Source organism: Anser anser (assembly GCF_964211835.1).
Source record: "Anser anser genome assembly, chromosome: 2".
Classification (NCBI taxonomy): domain Eukaryota; kingdom Metazoa; phylum Chordata; class Aves; order Anseriformes; family Anatidae; genus Anser; species Anser anser.
Genome location: NC_139721.1, coordinates 34,514,489 through 34,537,041, shown reverse-complemented (window position 1 = coordinate 34,537,041; position 22,553 = coordinate 34,514,489). Strand labels below are relative to the sequence as shown.

At 35.6% G+C, this 22,553-nt stretch overlaps 1 protein-coding gene across 9 annotated transcripts in view; it reads right to left on the bottom strand.

The window, feature by feature from the left end:
- EYA1 (EYA transcriptional coactivator and phosphatase 1) overlaps nucleotides 1-22,553 on the bottom strand; it is a 177,995-nt gene that overhangs the window by 116,674 nt on the left and 38,768 nt on the right. Inside the window, exons 1-3 of one of the 9 annotated variants that reach the window (XM_083826577.1) lie at nucleotides 4,550-4,574; nucleotides 2,311-2,425; nucleotides 1,624-1,663 (exon numbers count right to left, since the gene is read on the bottom strand). The exons of the other annotated variants lie outside the window; for them this stretch is intronic. The gene's annotated coding sequence lies outside the window, so the exon portion shown is untranslated. Of the gene's footprint in view, nucleotides 1-1,623; nucleotides 1,664-2,310; nucleotides 2,426-4,549; nucleotides 4,575-22,553 lie in introns of those variants that run through there. 9 annotated transcript variants of the gene reach the window in all.

The following is a 22,553-nucleotide window of genomic DNA, read 5'->3' as shown; positions in this document are numbered from 1 at the left end:
TGAATATGCCAATAAATGCTTTCATAAAGCTCTGCTTTTTACATACATGCACTACTGAAGCTCAACACACAGGCGCTAGGAGGAAACAGAAGAAACACATGCAATATTCTTCCTGTTAAATGTATTCCAAAACAATCTGAAAACTGCATTTGCATCTAAGTTATTGTGCATTTGGGGCATATTTGGTTTATCTAATTTTTCTTTTCGTTTCTTTTAAAATCTACCTCTGTAAACATAATTATTGCACTACTATCACTTAAAGCAGGATTGAGTCTATTTTATGATGACATTGGGATATACTTTGGGTGACCTATTCAAAATATAAAAATTAAACTTGAGAATGACTTCCCAGATGAGCAGATATTTTATTATTTCCAAAAATTACATGAATCAGTATCCCACACTGGCTTTTATATAAAACAACAAGCAACAGCACAGGAATTTACACATCTAATTGCTAAAGCTTGAAATACAGGAAGGACCCCAAAATAATTTTCTTTTTCTCAGTGTACCAATTCATATCTCGTAAGTGTTCTCACCTAAACATAATTTTAATAGATCTCAATAACCAATGAAAAAAACACAATTTTACTGTCCATTTCTGGACTCCTTCCTGCTGATGTGAAATCCTTCCCCAGCCGATTTCCATGACCTCAGTTCTCTATGAGACATACTAGCTGGCATAATGAACAACAGAACTTCAGTCACACTGGAGACAAAGTCTACTTAAAATAGAAAGAAACCAAAACACTAATATTTTTCCTGCTTACAGCCTGGGAGGGATGTTCTGAATAGAATCGGTCAAAAACCTATAGAGCTTGGACTGGGTGCATCCTGCTAACTAAAACCTTCCCAATGCACTACTGGGGTGCTGTCAAACAGAAGTCAGCAAATATGCTCAAAGAGCTAACTCTCCATCCATGTTTATGTGGATACTGTTTATCAGTATCTATCACTAAATCTAAATAATTCTGATTTCTGCTATTCGGAAGGACCTGGTGATCTGCTTGCTCTCCTACCTTCCCATGTTTTTCTATCCGTCCACCTAGTACAATTCTCTGAAGACTCACAAAGCACTGAATGTCCCGTGAGTTTTCTGAGGGTGAGTATGAAACACTAAACTGCCACACATTCCCATAAATGAAGAAAGCAAAGAGAAAACCTTTCTACCTCTACTTTTACACAAAGTAAATTATGTCTTTACAGGAGGAATAATACATATTGTGGTGAAAACAAAAAATAAAAAAATAAAAAAAATCTCTAAATACCACAAATGAAACTGTCAGAGAATCTCAAGGAATTCATGTTTCTTGCCAATAGCTTATACTATAAATGAGCTGTTGGATATACTTCACTAGGGCTTTATGAAAGCTTCAGTTTCATGAAACCCAGCTACAAGTCCACAGTTCCCCTGCATGGATAAAAACACTGACATGGAAAGATAAAGTCATGATAAATGAGCAAGGTTCTGAAGATATCTATAAATCTAGTCTTTCTAACATTTTGCACACATTCATTTTTGGTGTGCTGTAACTGCTTTATGCAAACTCGTTAACAATGCTGAGCAAATTGGTTCAGTGTTTTTGAACTGCTGGCCAGTAAATAGCAGATCTTCACTTTTACCTCTAAGCATGCTCAGGAACTCTTCTTTCAGATGGAAAATCTAAAAAATAATATTGATACAGTGTTTATTTTTGGTCAATTTTTACATTGTACTTTGAAACAAATTGTAAGACACCCTTGAGTATGTATACTCCATGCACTCTCCCCAGTCCAGTCTCAATCCAGACAGAGGAACAAATCAATTTTGGATGAAAAATAATGAAGACAACTAATAGCAACTTTGAAACACACTTTCAGGAAGCTGAGATGCATTTGTTCCTCACTACCGCCCCCCCCCCAAAAAAAAAAAAACCAACAAAAAAAAACCATAACAACAGATGAATCACTTTTCATAGTATGAACATTTTCAGACACCTCATTGTAAAAATTAAATGGCAGAGCAAACCAGGTAAGAATATAAGAGAAGAAGAGCAGAGCTAAGTGTTCCATAAAAACTACTTACTAAGCAAATGGTAAAATCTGGTGAAGATGAACTAAAGAGAAGTTCTCTGAAGATGAACTTTATTCCCAGTACCTTTGTGGATCTTTGTGGATTCAGCTTTTCACCCTCAATCTCTAAACTTAAAGCCTATTTGAGAGTTTAAAATCACCACAAAAGGGCAGAAAGCAAAAAGGATGTAAAGAAGAGAGGATGTCCTCCTGAACAGATTAAGTGGAAACAACACAAGAAAGGAGCAATCCACTGACCTTTGGAGGAACCTTGCGTGACTAATGTAAATAGCAGATTACTCCTATTATGTGAAGAGGCACTTGAAACCAAAACCCTTCTGGCAGCAAACAGAGAACACTGAGTGTCCACAACCTAAAAAAAAAAAAAAAAAAAAAGAGAGAGAGAGAGAAAGAGAGAGAGAAAACCCTACCATTTTAGTTCACTACACATTGAACCTCTGGGCACAATGCTCACAACCTCTCACTGATTTCAAACCAACACTCAAACAGTGCAGAGGCACTACATTAACAAGCAATGAGGGCAAAAAGTCTGAAGGACCTAAACATGTGCTAAAAGTGAACTGTTGGGAGCTATTTAAAGGGAAGAAAATGGTCTTTAATCCTCAAAACAACATGAGTCTTGGCCAGTCCATTAAATCAGTTAAATTCTACCAAGTTTAGCAGGCTTAAGGTACACTAAAAGCAGCTTTCCAATACTTATAAGGACATCATCAAGAAGACAAGAGCCAGGCTCTTTACAGTGAAGCATGGTGGGGTGATGAGGGACAACATGTATAAGCTGAAATTGAAGAGTCTCAGAGTGGATAACAGGAAATCCTTTTTCACCCAGAAGTGAAAACCTTGGAGATTTTCAAGACCTGACTAGATACAGCCCTGAGCAACCTGGTCTGATTCTGCTCTGAGCAGGAGGTCAGAGTAGAGACCTCCTGGGGTGCCTTCTAAACTGAATTTTCCTATAAACTTAACATCCTAAGTTATTAACAATCTGAACAGATAATGGTTCAATAATTGAATATTAGTTAGAGAATTCATACACAAGCAAGAACTTGTACTATATCGCTTAGTATTAGCCACTGCATGGTAGTCTTTCAGATCTGGTACTTAGAACAGAACAAGAGCCTCCATCAACCCTAACACAGCATATATTAAAAGCTCAGAAGAAAACCAGCACAAATTTTCAGTTGATAATCCATAAATTAAATTGTCTTTATGTAGATCTTGACATGATACATTACATACTCCTTCAGTGGGCCTTGATACGGCACGTTATAATGATTCATATGACATTAGCGTTTCATGAAATAATACGATATATGTAATCCAAAATTTACGTTTAGACATAGTGGAGAGGGATGGCTACAAGAAGTTGGCTTTTCATCCAAATTCCTGACCTCCAGCTAAAAAAAACAGGAGCTCACTTTTACTCCAAACAGTACACACAGTCCATTGAATGATAAAATATAGAAAAGTTAGCTCTACCATGTCTCTACCTTAAGTTGCACTTCTTCTAACAAGAATGATATAGGAAAACCATTTGTATTCTTTCCAAGGCAGCACAGGGATTCTCACTGTCTATCAAGGTTTGACGGAGAAATCAGTGCTAAAGCAAAATGTTACAGCTCTCCAGAATAATTTCTGAACATTTTTGATGGAACCTTTTCCCTAAGTTCTGAATATACAATTCACTGTTGTTACACTCCAACAGTGTGTGTGAAGTTGTACTTGCAGTAGGACTGCAAGGGTAACTGGATCATCTAGTACCTGACTTAGCTGCTGTAGGTCTTCTACAAGCCATAATGTTTTTAAGGTCTATATTTTATATCCAATGCTATATATCTCTGTATGTCTGGGTATGTATTCATACAGATACACATATGCATATAAATACCACAACTAATTCTTCTAGGAATTTTTAGTTTCCTGTCAGTGGTTGTTTTGCCAGACCTAGGTAGTCCCATTAGAACTTGGAGAATGGATAGCTAAAAAAGGTATTTACGATCTATTAAATCAAAAATATGCTGAAAATCAAATTCTATTTACAGTATCACTTTATTTGCAGTATTCCTTCTGGTGCAGTGAAAAGTAAGGAAATAACTTTTTTTTTTTTCTTTTGTAGTTCTTCAGTAGTTATTTTGCAGAAATATTTTCCATTTAGCAAGCAAATTGTGTTGCAGAGCTTTCTTAAATAAAGAAATGTAATATTCAAACAATAAAATTATGGTGCTATGGGTTATTTATATCACTGATATTAAACACGCCGTAAAGGTTCAGAAAGGTACAAAAACATACCTGCACAGTATTATCTATTAAATATACAGAAAATACTCATTGTTTTGGGGAAGAACTATCCTTGTTCTCTTGTCCTTGATGAAGGTACAGTTTCTTCAATCTGAACAGAAGACTTACTACTGAATTTAACACAGAACATCTGTTTTTCATTTGAGGTGCATTCAAGTGTTCATTAAAGTGTCCTTACCGGTCATTTTCAGCATTTTTTTCCCTGCTTCACAATGGTTTGTCTCCTAACATTGTGGCAATTTCAGCATGTTACTAAAAATAGTCCTTGTCATTGTACCATTTCCTTTGAAAACAGCAAGAGAAACATGAAACAGAACCAAATGTGGACCTCATGTCATTTCTGCATAAAGTGTAAGAGCAGCTTCTATAGTTCACCTTTTCATACTTCCTAGGGGTGTTTATTTTCTGCAATTATTCATCTGGGCTTCACTGAACTTGAATACTAATAAATTTTAAGAAGTGAAACAAGAAGCCTTCATATTGTCTTCAGGGAGGCCTTGAAAACTCTGAGTTAGGTTGTGAGTTATCTACTTTTTTACTTCCCACAGCAAGCCAGATCAGGTAAAAAATACCTGGAAAAAAAAAAGGATAAAAAACTTTACTTTTTTTTTTTTTCCCGAATACATGTTTATCTCTGAATACACGCCCAATTTAAAACAGAGGGTTTCATTAAAAATTGTAAATATTTTCTTCAGATTTGTGTTGTGGCACTCTACAAAATTATTAGATGTATTTCATAGAAACATGTAATTTAAAAATATATATATTGAAATGTTAACTTTTTTAGTAGTTTATAACTAAATTTTGGGAAAATAGTCATTTAATTACACAAGTGTTAGTACATTATATTCACAGTTCTAATTTAAGAAGACAGCTGTGCTTTAAATTTCCATCTCAATGCTTTACTAGTTTAGGTAAAAAAAAAAAAAAGTCAGCAGTGTGCAGTAACTGCAACCTAAGTAAATTACTATTGGTCTGGATAACAAAACTATAATCATCCATAACACTTGACTGGCAAGTAAAAACACAATATTACCTTTAAGAACTCATGCATCTGGAGTTAGACTGAAACCACTCTTAAATGTGCAAGAAAAAAGAGCAAAAATTAATAGGGTGATAAAAGGGGTCTTAAACACAGATAGGATGCACATCCTCATAATTGTTTTTTTTTTTTTCTGTTTGTTTCCTTGCTTGCTTTTTTTTTGTCTGTTTGTTTGTTTGTTTTCCTGAAACTAAAAGACGTATTTTTTGAAACTAAAAGAAGGACCCACGGGAATGGTGTCAAGCTGAGGCAGGGAAGGTTTAGGCTAGACATCAGGAAGAGGTTCTTCACCGAGAGGGTGGTCGCACACTGGAACAAGCTCCCCAGGGAATTAGTCACTGCACCAAGCCTGTCTGAATTTAAGAAGCGTTTGGACTGTGCACTTAGTCACATGGTCTAAAATTTTGGATAGACTTATGTGGTGCCAGGAGTTGGACTAGATGATCCTTATGGGTCCCTTCCAACTCGGTATATTCTATGATTTTAATAATTGCATAGGTTATACAGAGGTGGTTCTGATATCCAGTAAGTGTAACCCAAGCACTATCTGACTGCCCTGGACTATAAAAATACAAGCCCTGAAGCCTTCCAGCAGAAGGGTAACAAGGTAGCTGAAGAAGAAATGGCTTTTCAACTTACTTTCTAGCTTGGCTGGCAGAGGCCTAGAAAACTTAAATGTGTATGCATGTGCCTTAACTACTAGGGAAGCCAGTTCCACAGTAAATACCAAATAAAGAGCTGAAAAAATAAAGCTATAATGAACGAACCACACGCTATTACCTACTGCAGAAGAAATGTATACTATCACATGCTGTTTTATACAAGTTTTATTATATTTTTTTCAATTTTATATTAGTAAGTAAACAAAATTAGCTTCCAGGTGGATATAACAGCATTCCTATCAATCCTACCCATTTATGAGTAGTTATGGAGAAGATTGTCCTGGGTGTTATTGAAAGGCACTTAAAGAACAAAGCTATTAGTAGGCATAGTTAGCATGAGCTCATCAAGGGAAAGTACTGCCTTAGTAATTTAATCTTCTATGGTAAGGTCGGTCACTTGCTTGGTGGATGAAGGGAACGCAGTGGACATAATCCTTGTGGATTTCAGTAAGGCCTTTGATACTGTCCTTCATGGCATCCTGCTGGCCATGTTCAACTGTGAGATACAGGTTCACACTGCATTGGGTGTTGAACTGGCTTGATGTTAGAGCTCAAAGTGTTGTAGCAAATGGAGACACATTTGGCTAGTGGATGGTCACCAGTGGTGTTCCCCAGGACTCAGTTCTAGGGTTGGTCCCTTTCAACATTTTTATCATTGATCTGGATGCAGGACTGGAGTGCATCCTCAGCAAGTTTGCTGACGATACTAAACTGGGAGGTGCTGTTGACTCCCTGGAAGGATAAGAGGCCTGGCAAAGGGATGGAAATAGAATGGAGCACTGGGCAATCAGCAATGGCATGAAGTTCAACAAGGGATGGATTCTGAACCAGGACTGGAGCAATGCTGGACACAAGTACAGACTGGGAAATGAGTTCCTGGAGAGCAGCTCAGCATAAAGGGCCCTGTGGATGCTGGTTGACAGCAGGCTCAACACAAGCCAGCAGTGTGCCCTGGAAACCAAGAGACTGAACTGCATTTTGGGGTGCATTAAACACAACATGGTCAGCTTGTCACAAGAGGACAGTGCTGAGACCACTGGTGTTCAAAATACTGGGGATGCCAAGGGGAACACCTTGGGGGATGACCATGGCTGTCCCCAACAACAGATGCAAGCAAATGGCCGATATGCATTCACATTCAAGTGTTCTGGCCAGCCCAATGACACAGCTATATACACTAAGGCTGGGCAGGGAGCAACTCTTTGATAAGCTGCTACTAAAGCAGATAAACAGTCAAGGAAGGAAAACAAACACATAGGATAGGATAGGAAATGATACAGGCATGCTTCTGAAGAGAAGATTAATGATCAGAAGCCTTATTTACAGATTCTGCATGTGATTACTAAAGTCAAGATAACTGAGATACTTATTTAAGGTAGGACTATTTCTTGAAGAGAAAAGGCTTCTGCATCAACATAAGAAAATGTTATCAATAATTTTTCTAAGTATAGAAGGTGGTTTATTCTAAGCATACTTGTTCATAGGAGTTTACATTCACACCGCCTACAGTCTTTTTTTTCTTCAGTCTTCCTTTCTTTTCCTGCTGCTTACTTGAACTGACATATCCTTAATATCCAAAAAGTATTACTAAAGAGGGACAATCCAGAAATCTCCATTCTTCTCAAGTCTTTGACTTGAGAATGACTACTACTACTTTGTTGTAGCCCCTTGCCTACAACAATATCCCTATGTTTGTTGAATGCACCACTTAAGATCTCCTTACATAGCAAAAAATAGCATAGGTTAATTTAGCATTTTTCACTGCGATCATATTAACTAAGTCAAGTATCCAAGAAAATGTCGTTGTCAAAGAAGACCCTGAACAGGCTGAGTTTTCTATTCCCCTAACAAAAGCCATGGCATCTGTGGACACTAAGCACATCACAGAACCAAGCTCATGATTAAACAAATATCCACAAATCCCAGCACTCACTTTTCCATGGTATTTTTAAAATAAACCAAACTTAAATACGTATTTTAAATGAGCTTTTAGTTCTTACAAATTCTACACAATCTAAATATTTCTTTTCTATCCTACATGTGAACCATGTAATATGCCACATTGCTGTCTGACTAAACACTCCCATTTACTACAAACAGAAGAATAATTTGTTTAGCTATATAATCAGCAGAGAGGCAGCACACAATAAAAGAAAGCATTCTAGCTTTAAAATGAATAAAAATTGATTGTGTCCCTATAAAAACTAAATTGGCAGAGTGTTAATTGCATTTCACATAAACATCTGTAGCAGTCGGTGACTCGTTACTGTGCTGTAATGCAATACAGGACACTTAGGAATAAATGCATCCTCTAGATGAGTTCATAGAGATTTTCTAAAAGCGCCTGATGAGATTGTAAAAATCTGATTAGTCAGAACTGCTAATGACACTTAAAACAAAGGCAAATCTTTAAATAAAATTATTTTGCTTTCCTTTTCTCTTGATAAATTATATGCAAATTACTGTTGATTGAAAAATGCCTGCCTTGAAGGGAAATTCATACTAATGAGGGAAAGGTCATCAGACAACAAAAGTATTTGCTAAAGAAATCTGCAGGCACTTGAAAATTTGGAAGAACCTAGTTTTCTCTGTGTACAGCAGTATGCTGGAATAAGCAAATATACCTATTCTACTTATTATTTATTATTATAGTGCACTACACACTCTCCAGGGAGGAAAGCAGACTGAGTTGCTTCCCTGAAGGCCTAAAAAAAAAGACTTAATACTCAAAAGATATAAACACGTTTAAATGTATGTGCTGCAATCAGTCACCTTGACCTTAACCATAATAGTTACCTGCAAATGTATGTCTGCAAGAACATGGTCTAGGAAAGCAGTGCTATGGGACATCACCAAAGCCAGCAGTTCATGTCTGAGCATCTGACATAAAAATACTAATTAAATTACAGAATTTATTAGTAAAAATTAATGTCTTTCCAAGACTTCCACTAAAAATACAATAAAAAAGGATTGATAATATTTTAGTTACAGGACTCTGGCATCGAAAAAGATATGTAGGTGCTTTAACCATTTAAAATGTAGACTGACCACTCTAGTTGAGGTATTGCTCTAAATTTAATGTGTACTGACAGGTATGATAAATCCCTACCGGTTTCTAAAAGTCTATCACAAAGATGGCAGAGAATTGCCATGTGCAATGGGAATGGAGAAAACTCCAGCATCACAGGTTTCAAAGGGTGTGTTAGATGAGCATCCACTGGTACAAAGGTAATTAAGGTATTCAGTCCTTCTTCAGAGATGGTGATAGCCGAAACGATCCACTGAAGTGAGTTCTTTCACATTTGTGTTTCTATTAATATTGTTCAATTTACAGTCAGCATATTTAAAATATTATGTCAATATTTAATGTAGTAAAATCATCATTAGGAAAGAAAAAGTCCATTAAAAGTTTTAAAAGGCTGATTTCTTTCCCATTCATATATCATTGAAAATTATTCTCAAGTGGGTCTCTACATTTATTTAAGAAATGTCCTTTTTAGATAAATGGTAAAACAACTATTGATAACAAGATTAGGAGTTGTCTTGTATCATTATTAGTATTACCACTTAGACTACAGTATCAGCTGAAAATGGACTTTATCTTCCTCGTATTTCTACAAAAAGGAGTCCCACTCCTGACAAAAGTCTCTGAAAAACACTCTTCTATAGCTCTAAAAATAGCAACTCCCAGCTTCAAGCACTGGTTTTAATAGCATAAACTCTCAGAAATTTAGGGAAAGAATTAAACAGCAGTCCTTGAAGGGAGGATGCAAGAGTTTCAAATAAACGTTTTCACTTCAGCGTTACATGGAGCATATCATTCTAAAAGAACAAAGCTTTGTGTCTTACTTCGCTGCATACTGTATATTCTTACCTCCGACAGATTATAATAATATCTTGTAAAGCAGCTTGGTCTGAACTGTGGATAGTGCAGCACCTCCCAATAAATGAAAGAAGGGTGGACATGTGGAACCACTAGAATCCATTCTATTCGTCTGTTAATGGAGGGCCCTAAATCATGAACGGTAAGTTTATCATGTTGGTAGCTGCACTGATTATAATGAGACCATTTACTTCTGAGGTTAATGCTTAAACTGATTCAGATTCTTAAAGCAATCAGATAAGGCTGGCAAAAATCTGGTGTTAGACAGAACTGGATATTCAGAGTAGTTCAAAGGGATTTCCCTATTGTGGAGCTAAATAGAAAGGCCAGCTGCAAGGTTTTAATCGGGCTGCCAGGTAATCTGTATTGCTAGCAAGGTTCAGCTTGCACAAGCTGACATTTCTCAACTGCTTTGTGACTCAGAAGCAAGATAGGTCAGCCCTGTTGAGCACTGGGACTCTTCCATCACTTGTTTGGAAATCGCAGTCCTTCTAGCCTTGATTTTTCTAAGTATGCCATGAACATCATGCAGCTTTTTATTTGGAAGGATTTTCGGATGGGGCTCCTACAATGAAAAGGTTTGTCCACCTCTGGTCTAAAATCTGCAGTCCTGTGGAATGAAATGCACCAATAAAGTTCTTCCCCTGAGATCTCAGCACAAGACCTTTGCTTTTATTTAGATCACTGAATAGAAAGCACAACAGAAAATATAATGGAATCCTATCAATTAATATTACTTTTTTTTTTCTGTAGTTATTTTGTATTTATTATTTATTTTTTTGGTAGCAAAAATTTTATCATTATACAATGACATCTGGCATGCATCTTGATGAGGCAGTTCATTCTTTCTTCAGAATGCACAAGTGGACAATACCTTGAACTGGTAAGTTCTAGGTGCAAGAATGAAATGATAATGCTTTTAGCATATGAGTATAGGAGAATGTCTGTATGTTTATACTTCTACATCTACCAGAGGAAAACCTGATATTTTCACAACAGCTACAACAGGAAGATCACTAGAAGACAACTCTGTCAAGTCATCTTTTTGAAAAACAAATATAAGAAAGTGAAATAACTGTTTTTCAGCACACTAAGTACAATACTTTGATCTGATATATAGCAAAGTATTTTTCAAATTCAGTTATTTAAAAAATGGAAAAGGTACCCTGCTGAAAGACCAGAAACATTTCTGATTTACTGATAACAAATAACTTCTATTCTTTAAAATCTTTAAAATACATACAACCTATAAAATACCCTTCTAAGATTGTGTGTTGTAGCAGTCTGGTATGAATACTTCCTGAAATATTTCCAGTTCATCATAAAATTAAATTGTTTTCCAACCATTGGCTCTTAATTTAGATAACAGAGTAAGATCTGGATTCAAATTGTCTGTTGGTCTACAAGGCCCTCCTTATAAAGGATTGCATATTCAGCTATTAAGAATTTAATTTTAGGTGGCCTGTAGTTATGTCATATACTTGAAGTGAAAACAGGAAGAACATATTGAGAGAAAAATGATCAATGAGGTGCTTATGTGAGCATTTATGGGGAAAACATTTAGACCTGATGTTCACACAGACTGTAAACAATTTGTAATAGCATCCACATCTTCACTATGAATAGCTCATATTTTCTTCCTTTTATAGATGAGCATTCAGATAAGAGGAACCGAGTTGGTTCTGGGTTAAACATCATTGCAAATAAGCATCAGTTTTAAACTGAAAGATGTAGTTAATTGCTTCTCTCTAGCATGTAACTGAATCATCATCTTCTCCTCTGTAAGGAATGACTGAATGTATCTCTTCCATGGCAGCAATTTTCCATTTTGTCAAACCCTTCGCTCCTCACTGTTACACTTTAAATAAGTTCAGTGAGTGAAGAGTCTACCACAGAGAGTTCATTTTTACAGAGTGTTAGTTCAGCTGCTCCTTCTCCTGAATGATTTAATACATATAACTATTATGTAACTTAGATTGTCTTCCAATGTTTTAATTTATTCAGTCATTTCCTTTTTAAAACGTGCTATAGGGTACAACATACTTCCTGGTTGTGATTTTGAAAGCTCTCAATCCATTTGTGACATTTCTGACACTAAAATATTTAGATTTATAAATGTAAAGAGTTAGAAAATTTGGAAACCATTGTTTTCACATTTTACCCCTGTCTTGCATTAAGGGCTTTTGTCCCAAGTTGAATGTGGTAATGAAGTAGATGGGATTTGGATAAGCCCTAGATAAGGTATTTTGTTCCAGAAACACACAGTAAGAATTTTGTTGGGAGAAAAAGTTATAAGAATCAGAGCAACCCACCAAGGATTAAAGGAAGGAAACTTGGAGCTACCTCTCTTCTGGTGTTCAAGTATGAGGTAGTCCAACTCATTAGTTATCTTATTCAACCTTGACATTCATTTATATGGAGGACAAGGCTACAAATGACTTTAGCAGGCATGCAGTGTCTCTTCCTGAAAGGAATGTAGTTAGGAAGAAAACACAGTAGTCATTTTACTGTAACTTTCAGGAGGAATGTGGTCAATGTTAGGAGTTTATCTCAAGACATGAATTATTTGTTTCCCCTAATAAACATCTTATTACACTGGCTACTATGTTTAGGCTCAGGATTGACAAGGAGGCCTTGCATAGCAAAGATTTAGCTACTGTCTCATGGTGCTGCAGACCAGATGCTGAAAAAACTTGTCTCACACAGAGTTGTTTTAATATTTGTGTAGCAGCCAGGCAGGCGAGTTTCCTGTATAAAAAGAACATTTGAACTTTAGGCATCAACACTAGAAGAATTCTTGTTCTTTAATTAGGTCACTGATCCCTCTAAATTTCCATGTCTTGACTAGTGCAACTGCTTTTTCTGGTCCTCAAGACAGTCAGCCTGTCCCCTCTGATTCATTTGAAATAGGATGGTTATAACTATCTTTCTGGAAGACTCGTCCAAACGTTCTGCACTTTGCATTGTCATTTACATATGCATCAACTGTTTCTACAGGAACATAAATAAAATCAGTCATGTTGTATACTCCTTTACAGAGATGTATGTATTGAAACATGGAAACCTGCAAGCAAGAATATGGCCCACAAATCTCTGGATGTGGTGTGATCACTTTTAATTTTCTGAGAGTTATAGATAGTTGAAGATGACTTTTAAAAGTCTGTTGGTCTATTAATGTTGTTTAATATAAAAAATAGAAATAAATATTAAAAGACATATCCAAAGTTTTATGGACCTGTATCATTTTTGTGTTGGATAGGAACTGGTTTTTTTTGTTTTGTTTTGTTTTGTTTTTGTTTTTTTTAATTATGAATCATCGTGCTCTTAGTCTCTGTTTAGTCATTAAACACCAAGAAATTTCATCTACTATTAAGACTAGATATTACATAATTAATTCAATTCAGAGGGATGACATGGTACCCATAAGACAACTACTTGTGTTCTTACTAATCCATATAAGACACAGAAGTCAAACAGTTGAGGTTACACTTCCCTGTTAAGCTCCTCCACACTTCCTATCTCACTTCTTCCAGCATCTTAAATAACTACCTTTTGCTTCCTTGAAACATGTTATCTAGGTTATCAATTTTATAATCAAACTCTGTGAAAGATCTGAACTCTTATTTTAGCATGTGATCTGAATTTTAAAAGGATCCTATGGAGTGCTACATGACATCTAATTTCTTTCACTAAAAAGTATATTTCAGCACAGGATGAAGCTGAAGGATTTACCTTGCACAATGACTTAACTGTTAGTTATATTTTCTATATACATTTGATATTGGTGAAGTTATGTTTAAATCTGATTTTTTATTAGTAGTATTTTTTTAATTACATGGTAAACAAAAATCCAATCTCACATGAAAAGAAAAATACCAAGCATTTCACTTTTGCACAGGCCATGCATCTCATTCTTTGCTTGGTAACACCTCAACCTTGCAAACAGAGTGCTGCTTCTATGGTGGCAAGGGAAAGAGGACCCGAACTAGAAGAGTGGTTCTGATTAGCTCTTCCCCATAGAGGGAAAGGCTACCTCATAACCTCAGTCAGATTTTAGATGCTAGAAAATTCTCACAGGAGACAGCTACTGAAAACTGAGCATAAATTTCACCATTCAAAGGTCTACTTTTGATCTGATGTAATTCAAAATAATAGTCTTTGAAACGCACAATAGACTAATAAACTAATCCACTCTAGACTAATGGTAGAAACTGGCATGCCCTACAGTGACACTCTGACAGTTTTTTTTTTTTTTTTTTAAAAAAAGTATTTGGGTCATGGAATTATTTCAACTAAGAAAAAATGATGATTGCAAAAAATTTTGGAGCTTGGTCCCTCTGAATTCACTGGTGATCCTCTTTCTGACTTCAATGTGGTCACAATTTCTCTCGTGATCTTTGTATTAGGTCCAATCATTAAAAATAACTACATATTTCATCATTCACCTAGGAATACTTTGTGATGAGGCTTCTAGACATTACAGTGGACCATTTATATATTGCTAGTGTTACAACAAACTAATAATAGTTCATAAATATAGAAACATAAGGTTTGCAAAAGCACTATTAGGTGGTAAGACTAATTATAGTACCATTGAGATGTTCCACTTACACTCGCTTTATACTGAAGATCTTCCCTGTAAACTTAAAAGTTCATGATGACAAATCATCCAACTATGGAAAACAGTATGATGAATGACCTGCCTAATCATCACCTTGTCCATGTTTCAAACATGTCAATCACCTTAAAAAGGAGTCTTGGCACTCGCAGAGTTTTCTCAGTAATTTTCTTTCAAACAGATACCTAGAAAAGTTAAGCATAAATTCCCTCTTACAAGTATCCTTCTGGGATATGTGATCTGCCAAATCAAGACTTTTGAGATTTTTAGTGATTGTAATACTTTGCTCCTGCAAAGATAAATACGGCAGGAACAAAAACAAGGGATTCAGTATAAATATTTCTAAAATTTAATTAGCATTTAGAATAAAATTTACTTTAATAGTTCTGTTTTCATGTATGTAAATTTGAGATCCATTCACAACAGATGATAGTTATAGTTTCAGTACTATTGAAATGTGTTCTACACATCCTCCCAATTCACTTAACCCATATGTAACATATTTATATGTGTATTTACAAAATACCCAAGTTTTTACTCAGGTATGTTGTACAGAAAAAGAAAATTTGCTAGCATGAAAAGTTTAAAATCAATCACATCATCCCAGATACTACTCACAGCTCAAAACTGCACTAATATTCAACTATGCCTCACTTTCCCCTTTTTGAATACTTGTATAAATCTTTTTAATAAAAAATTGACATCTGTATGGGATGTAAAAATGCTTTTAGCATAGAAATATTTATTTCAAAAAGCAGCCTCAGTAACATCCCCCTGTGGCTTAAAAACCTGCCCTTTTATTAAGGTCTTTGAGTTGCTCAACAGAGTTTCAACTACTGTGACTATTCCATAGACTGAGAAAGTGTACCTCCTACTGCTAAAGGATCAAGAAGAGATGAAACTTCAGGTCCTTTTCGTATTTTTTTTCTAACTTTGTGCACATTTTAGAAAATAAGAAAAAGTTATTTTGATATTTAACATCTTGAGTTCTAGGTTCAACAAATATAGGACTTTAGGAGAAGCACCTGTGATGGTCCTAGTTTAGTTCCTAGATGCAAACTACATTATAAAACTAAGTTTTCATAATTTAGTACAAATAGCATTTTGTGTTAAGGATGTCCCCAGGCTTAAGGTCAGCAGGGCAGCAGCTTACTTGCTGGAAACCTGACAGCAAGTAGGGAGGGACTACAGAATTTAAACTAGATTTTGGTAATTGTTCTTGAAGTTTCCTTACCAATTTCTAAATTAAGTGTGTTGCCTCTAGCATTCAGTAACATAGACTGGCTAAGGTGCAAGAGACAAAGCAACTGCTAACATTTTAGCATACATATTTATATAACTCAATTTCTTCAGCAATTCAGCCTCTTCCCATCTCAATCATGAATTCAGCACTGTATTCCTGATCATACCTTATCTCACAATGTGCACATAAAAAGGTCTACTGACAGTAACTGAAGAGTTACTACTTTCTGTCAACTTATCAGTAAATTTACTCATTTATTATTGTCTTTCTCTGAAGACAATAAAAGGGGCAGTTATAAAAATCTTCAAAATAAGAGGCACAGAGCTGTAAACACCCCAGGAAGAACAAAATATTTTTATTTTTATTTTTTTTTAAATGTTGTGGCTATTGAATTTATTTTCTGCATTGCATAATGGAAAAATATTTGGGCCCTGGAGTTTAGCTGCATTAAATAGCTTTTGTGGTTATCAAATTTTGTAACCTAGCTTCAGCTTTTAGAGGTTTCCACAAGAGTGGTTTACTCTTTTGTACACTGTATGAGAATAAATACTAACAAGTAGATGAAATGACGTAGAAATTACTGGTCATTCAAAAGCAAGGACTTCCCCCAGGAATTGATAAAATTCTATCAGGCTCTCAGGAGTTGAGGGCTCTGTTTATGCCATAAACATCACACAGAAACAACAGTATTCAAAATATAATAATTACTTTGCATTCTTCTGTAAAGGGAAAACAAAAACAAAAACAAAACAACCCACACAAATCAATTTCCTCTTTCAAGCTAATAAGCCATGGTTTACATCTGCAATCTGCACTCACATTTTACTGTTTTATTTCTTTTTTCATTTAAACAGGCATTCAGCCAGCTTTAAGTTTTGCCAATTTCTAGGCAAATGCTCACTTATTTAAAGCAATTTCCTTTGAAGCTTTTGGATAAAAATGGACATGAAAAAATTCTTCCTTCAACTTGAGATAAAAGAGTTTGTCTCAAATCCATTAGCATGTCATAGGGAGCATCCTTCCAGTTCAAATGCAGCATGGCCTTGGATGAGTTATTAACGGGTACGACACGGTTATGAAAGATACAGCAAAGCCACAGCACTTCTCCTGTGACTGTTCAGGTGTTCTGCATCTCACTGCTCTGCCATTGGCTTCTCAGGGTCCCCCAGCCCCTCCAAATCACAGTGCCACCCACCTGCTCCAGTCATACATCCCTGGCAGATCAGTGCAAGCTGCTCTCTGGAGTGGCTCCAGTTTGCTATATCACTTCAAAGAGCACCTGAATGACTATTTTCTAATAAAATCTTCCCGGTGCCAGTAAATCTACATTTATCCTAACACTGAGAATGTTTGATCACTTATTACAAATACAGCCTGTAGACTGCTTTTTTTTTTTTTTCCTCATCTAGGAACAAAGGACCTCAGCAAGGACATCAGTCCACTGAATGAAAAGCTGCTTATCTAGCTGCACATTTACAAGTGCTATCAGAATCAAGCCTTATGCGTGCACTAAACCTACAGATTAAAAAGTGAATATGGACTCTTTTTTTGTACTTCGTAATATTACAGTCAAACATAAATAGTGCTTGTAAATACTTTTTTCCTTTTTTCCTTTTTGATATAATAATTCAACAAAAATAATTAAAACACAAACTCCAGTGTTTTTAGTTTTCTTGTCATCAAGTTTCTTCTGCGATATGTTTTTCTAGTCAGTTTACACTAAATAAACTGATTTTCCTGAAAATCTGAGAGAAAAAAATCAATTACTTTCTAAGGTTTAAAATGTCTCCTGAATCAAGCAATAAATTAAAAACTATGTGAGGTCCTGTTTCTTTGTAAGACTTAGAGTTTTCCATCCTATCTTAAGTCTGTGAAAAAGAGGTGCATGCATTTGGATTCAGCATCACATTTAATGAGCAAAAATTGCCCATGTATTGTTCCAGAAACACTGATAGAACAAGCATAATAATATCTAGCTGCTCTTCTGGTTTGATTTTCAGTGGGCTTTGTAATGTCTGCAGTTTATTGGTATACTAGAAATACTAACTGATATTGGTGGCTGGTATGCCATCAATGTGTAAGGAAATTAACATAGTGATAGAAAAATAGGTATTATTATATAACATGCAATTACCTCTTAGCTGTACAGAGTTTAGTAACAACCCTATACATTCACACATTTACAGTGCATTATAAAATCACCTTTCTTCTGAGGAAAAAGGGGAAACACTTTTGGCAGATCTTTCATTCCTACCTTTCTTAGATATAAGGATTCCTTGATCTAAACAATATTTGGATATTATTTCCAAAACATAACAAATCCTATATGCTCTTTGTAGCATCAATATAAGATACTTCTATGGACTGACACTTTGATCTTTCGACAAACCGAATACAATTTATCAGTGATACAGATTAATGTCAATACCAATTTCTTTATGGAAAATTGGCAATTCTTTATTGTTTCACACTAGAATTCACTGTGTCTAAATAGCAACTGCTCTCAGGAGTACCTACAATACATCTAGCAAGACTGGCATAGCAAATGTTGGTCTCATCCTATAAATGTTTTTATGTGCATGAAGATCACTGTCCCAACAAAATGTCTCTTTCTTCTCAGCTTAATTACAGAACATAAATCATATAGTAAAAGAAATAACTTTCAATGGGAACATCAAAATATGACAACTGGCTATGCAGCCAGACATGTTTCTATTTAACACATCTGATGTAAGGAAGCTATTAATTTTCTAAATGCATGGCCAAACTTCTTCGTAACACCTGACACAGCATTTTGCCAGGGTAATAAAAGAAAGCCTGACAGCTGCAATTTTCTAGAAATATGGATTAAGCTTTGCACTATGCTCTTGGGAAAGTTTTCCCTTCCATAAGCTTCTATAATTTGTTTTCAGATGGCTTGCTTCTGATCATTCAGACCCAGAGTCCTCCTACATCCGCTCCAGCTACAACTTATTTTTTTTTAACATGCATAAAGACTGCACATATCAAAGCATTAGAAAAACAAACATATATTATTCTAAATATCCTCTCTGACATGGCTTTAAAAATTTTTTTTGTTTAAAACATTTCTTTCAGGTACTCATAACTATCAAGATTGCAGTAAAATTCATGCTGATAGTCTTGACTAATGCTTCCTCTAAAAAAAAATTTAAAAATATATATTATATGAAGGGGATCATTGCAGTGAAAGTAGCTGGCATCCCCCTCTGAGAACGAGACGCACTGGTGCCTAGTGCTGTCTGGTGACAGGAACTAAATATATTATCTGCGTTCTCCATGACATTCCACTTTGAATTTAACATGCCAGTAGTTATAGTACAACTGAATAGACAGCTGCCACGAGGAAGGCATTTAATGTTTGAAACATAGATTAATAGAGGAACAACAGCTATATGTAAGACAAAGATAAGATAAATATAAGAAATACGTGGCAAACAGTTTTATATTTATCATTTTAAAAATATTTGTTCTAAAATTTGCATTGTTTAAAAAGCCATCGAGTTACAAGATAATAGATTCTTGTCACTATTAAAATTGTATCACGTAGACTTTTGGTCATGTAGCATTATTGCACATAGAAGCAACAACAGATGACTAAAGTAAGACAAAGTAAACTGTGTCTTATTTTAGAAAGAGCTAAAGAACAAGTTTAAATTTTGCTTTATTTATCCTGACATTTCCTTCATTCATCTCTCAGCACCACTTTGTATTAATTAAGCAAAATACTAAATAGACTAAAAACTACTAAACACATTCTACAATGTTGGATTATCAGAAAATATTCCCAAATAATATTCTGATCAGATAGGAACAAAGACGTGTAAGAATTGAACAGTGTGTATTAAATATGTGCTCAGTATTTAAAATTGTCAAAGTCTGCTAGAGAAAATAATTGTTCTAAAAATCAAATAGTTCACAAGTATACAAGTCTGGAGACTATAAAATAGTCTTAAGGTAAAATGTGTATGTACTTGCAAAGTGGAAGAAATAATACACAAGAATATGTTTTAAGGGAAAATTACTGAGTTTCCAGAGTATAGGAGAAAAATCTGGATCAAATTCACAGCTTTAACTGTGTACACATAACTCCCACTCCCCCCACAGGGACAGATTATACAGTGTCCAAATCTAGACTTCAGATATTTATCACTGCAAAGCATAAGGTCACTCCTTGTGTATTTTGGATTTGTCCACTGCAATATAGCTGCTATGAGCATCTACACAGAGATGTCCACAAGAATAATATTTTGAGATTCTTCATCTTTATCGTTGAAAGCATAGAGTAGTTCGGCACTGGTGTCTGGCACTCTCTCACAGCTTTCAAAAGGGAACACAATTTCAATACTCAGGATTGGAAGACAGTGCTTAGCACAACTTGTATACATAACAACATCACTACAACTAACTTAAATGAGTTAGACTAATCTGACAGTAGAGAAAACATCACTACCCCATTTTTCAGACAAAGAATAGGCAGAGACAGGTGGCATGGTGTCACTATTGGAAGGAGTTTGCAGGACAGACATGGATTCATATATCCCAAATCTCCCAAATAAGTTAGTGTCTTAACCACAAAACCCTCCTTGTACCTAAACATTACATTCAGTTAGACAAGGATATCTCAAAGCAGAAAAAGTTAATTTCTTCCTCACTGAAGTCTCAAATCTTTAAAAAGCATCAGCAGAATAATCATGATATCTCTAGTGAAAGCTTGGGCACAGTAGGATAACACAAAGATTTTGTATGAAACACATCAGATGTAACAGCCAGTTAACCCAGTCCTTCAGTTTTGAGAGATTCAGGGCTGTTAAAAATAATAAAGTTTTAAAACTCCTTTGTGAACATTAAACTGAATGTCTGCGCTGAAGGAAGATAATCCCCGGTTCAGAAGTCCAGTGCCTACACTCTGCATGGTCAGCTTGTTTGTGATCCTGACAGTTCTTGTTTAGCATGCCCCTAAGAGCATCACGCACTTCATCACAGACATGTTTATTTTTGTTGGCAGACCTGCACATGTCCTGTGCAACACTTCTTAACACTTAGTTCACTTACTTTTATACCAACAAATGGCTTACAGAAAACAAATGTTAAATTATAAAATACAGCAGGTTTGTCAGTGCCACTTGTTTCTGATGATTCTCTTTGCCTTACAAAGGTAACTCACAATTCCTCACTGGGGCACAAGGCTTGCAGACAAAATAATAAAACCCTCTAAACAAGTTATCTTTCTAGGATTTGTGCCTAAAGGTATTTAAGCATGGAACATTTGCCAAATAACCCCATATTAAGAACTAAAAAGAAATAATACTAAGAAAAGAACTCTGCAACAGTACATCCCATCTGTAATAGAGACCATGGCAAGAGTTTATCATCTTTTCTAGGTAACAGCAGTAACAACTACATAAAGTCTTGCACTTAGGAGTCAGTTTGACACAATCAACAACTGCTCGGCAAAACCAAGGACACAAGTTCTATTTCTAGCAGTTGCCTCTAATGCCATGTGCCCCCTGCAGAGTTTGGAGGAAATAATGTTTATCTACTTAGCCACTGACAAAGAGAAACTAGAGTGGCAGAAAATATCAGTGGCTGAAGATGATGAGTGCTGGAAAAAAAAATATCTCAAGAAGAGCATTGGCCTTTTTTCAAAACCAGCTGAAATCCACAGATTATTATTAGCATGGTGAATGGGAGGAAAGCCAAATGTGTACCAGCACTGAAGGAAAGGACTCAGGATGACCTAAAAACCATCAGTGTAAATCTGACATTACTGTGAAGTAAGCAAACAGTCACAAAGCTTATCGGCAGAAGATAGGTATATAATGAATACCTCTCAAATTTAATCTGGGAAAATGTGAAACAAGTATTTTTCATTTTATGACAGGTCATATAAGACCTGAGAGCTCAGAGGCACAAATCATTTTTCAGGCATGACTTCTTATGTTCCTTGGTCATGTGTTAACCTCAACTAATAAAATGACTGCACTGTGCTGTGAAATGTGAAAACAAAGAAGAGAAGGCAAAGGCTAGGAAGGGGAGGTGGATGGAGGAACACTTTCATCTGGAAGTAAAAGGAGGGATCAAATGACTTGTCCTTTTATTCCAAACTTACTTGCCTTCCTTACATTTTCCACAGCATTTCACTACCTACTCATGTACACAGGCTGGTTCCCACCTTTACCATGCTCAGCACAGCCTCCCCCTGCACAAGACATTGGACATGCAGACAACAGCTGTAAAACACAGAAGAATGGGTGTGCTCTGTATAGGAGGTTTCTTGAAATCACATCATTTATTAAAAATGATGGTGGACAAAGAGGACCAGGGAGTCAAAGGCATTAGCCTGATCCTTCTCAATTACACAGTGACAAGCAGTCAATACAGCTTGGCACTGTAAGTACAGACAAACCATCATACCACCATGGAAACGATCGCCATGTAGACTGTCTTTAACTGTTAATAAAATAAAAATAAAAATAAAATAAAATTAAATTTAAAATTTTAAAAAAAGGAAGAAGAGTTAATGTTTTCAAAATATTAAGGTATTACATACTGTTTTCCTTGTGATAACGCTTCTTATTTTCTTTCTACTTACATGCTGAACTATTTATCGGGGAAGGTCCTGAGTGGGACAAAAACTTTATATGGTGTCATTGTCATCCAGATGTCATTGGATTAACTCTTCCCCAGAAGACGACTAAGGAAGAGGTAGAAAT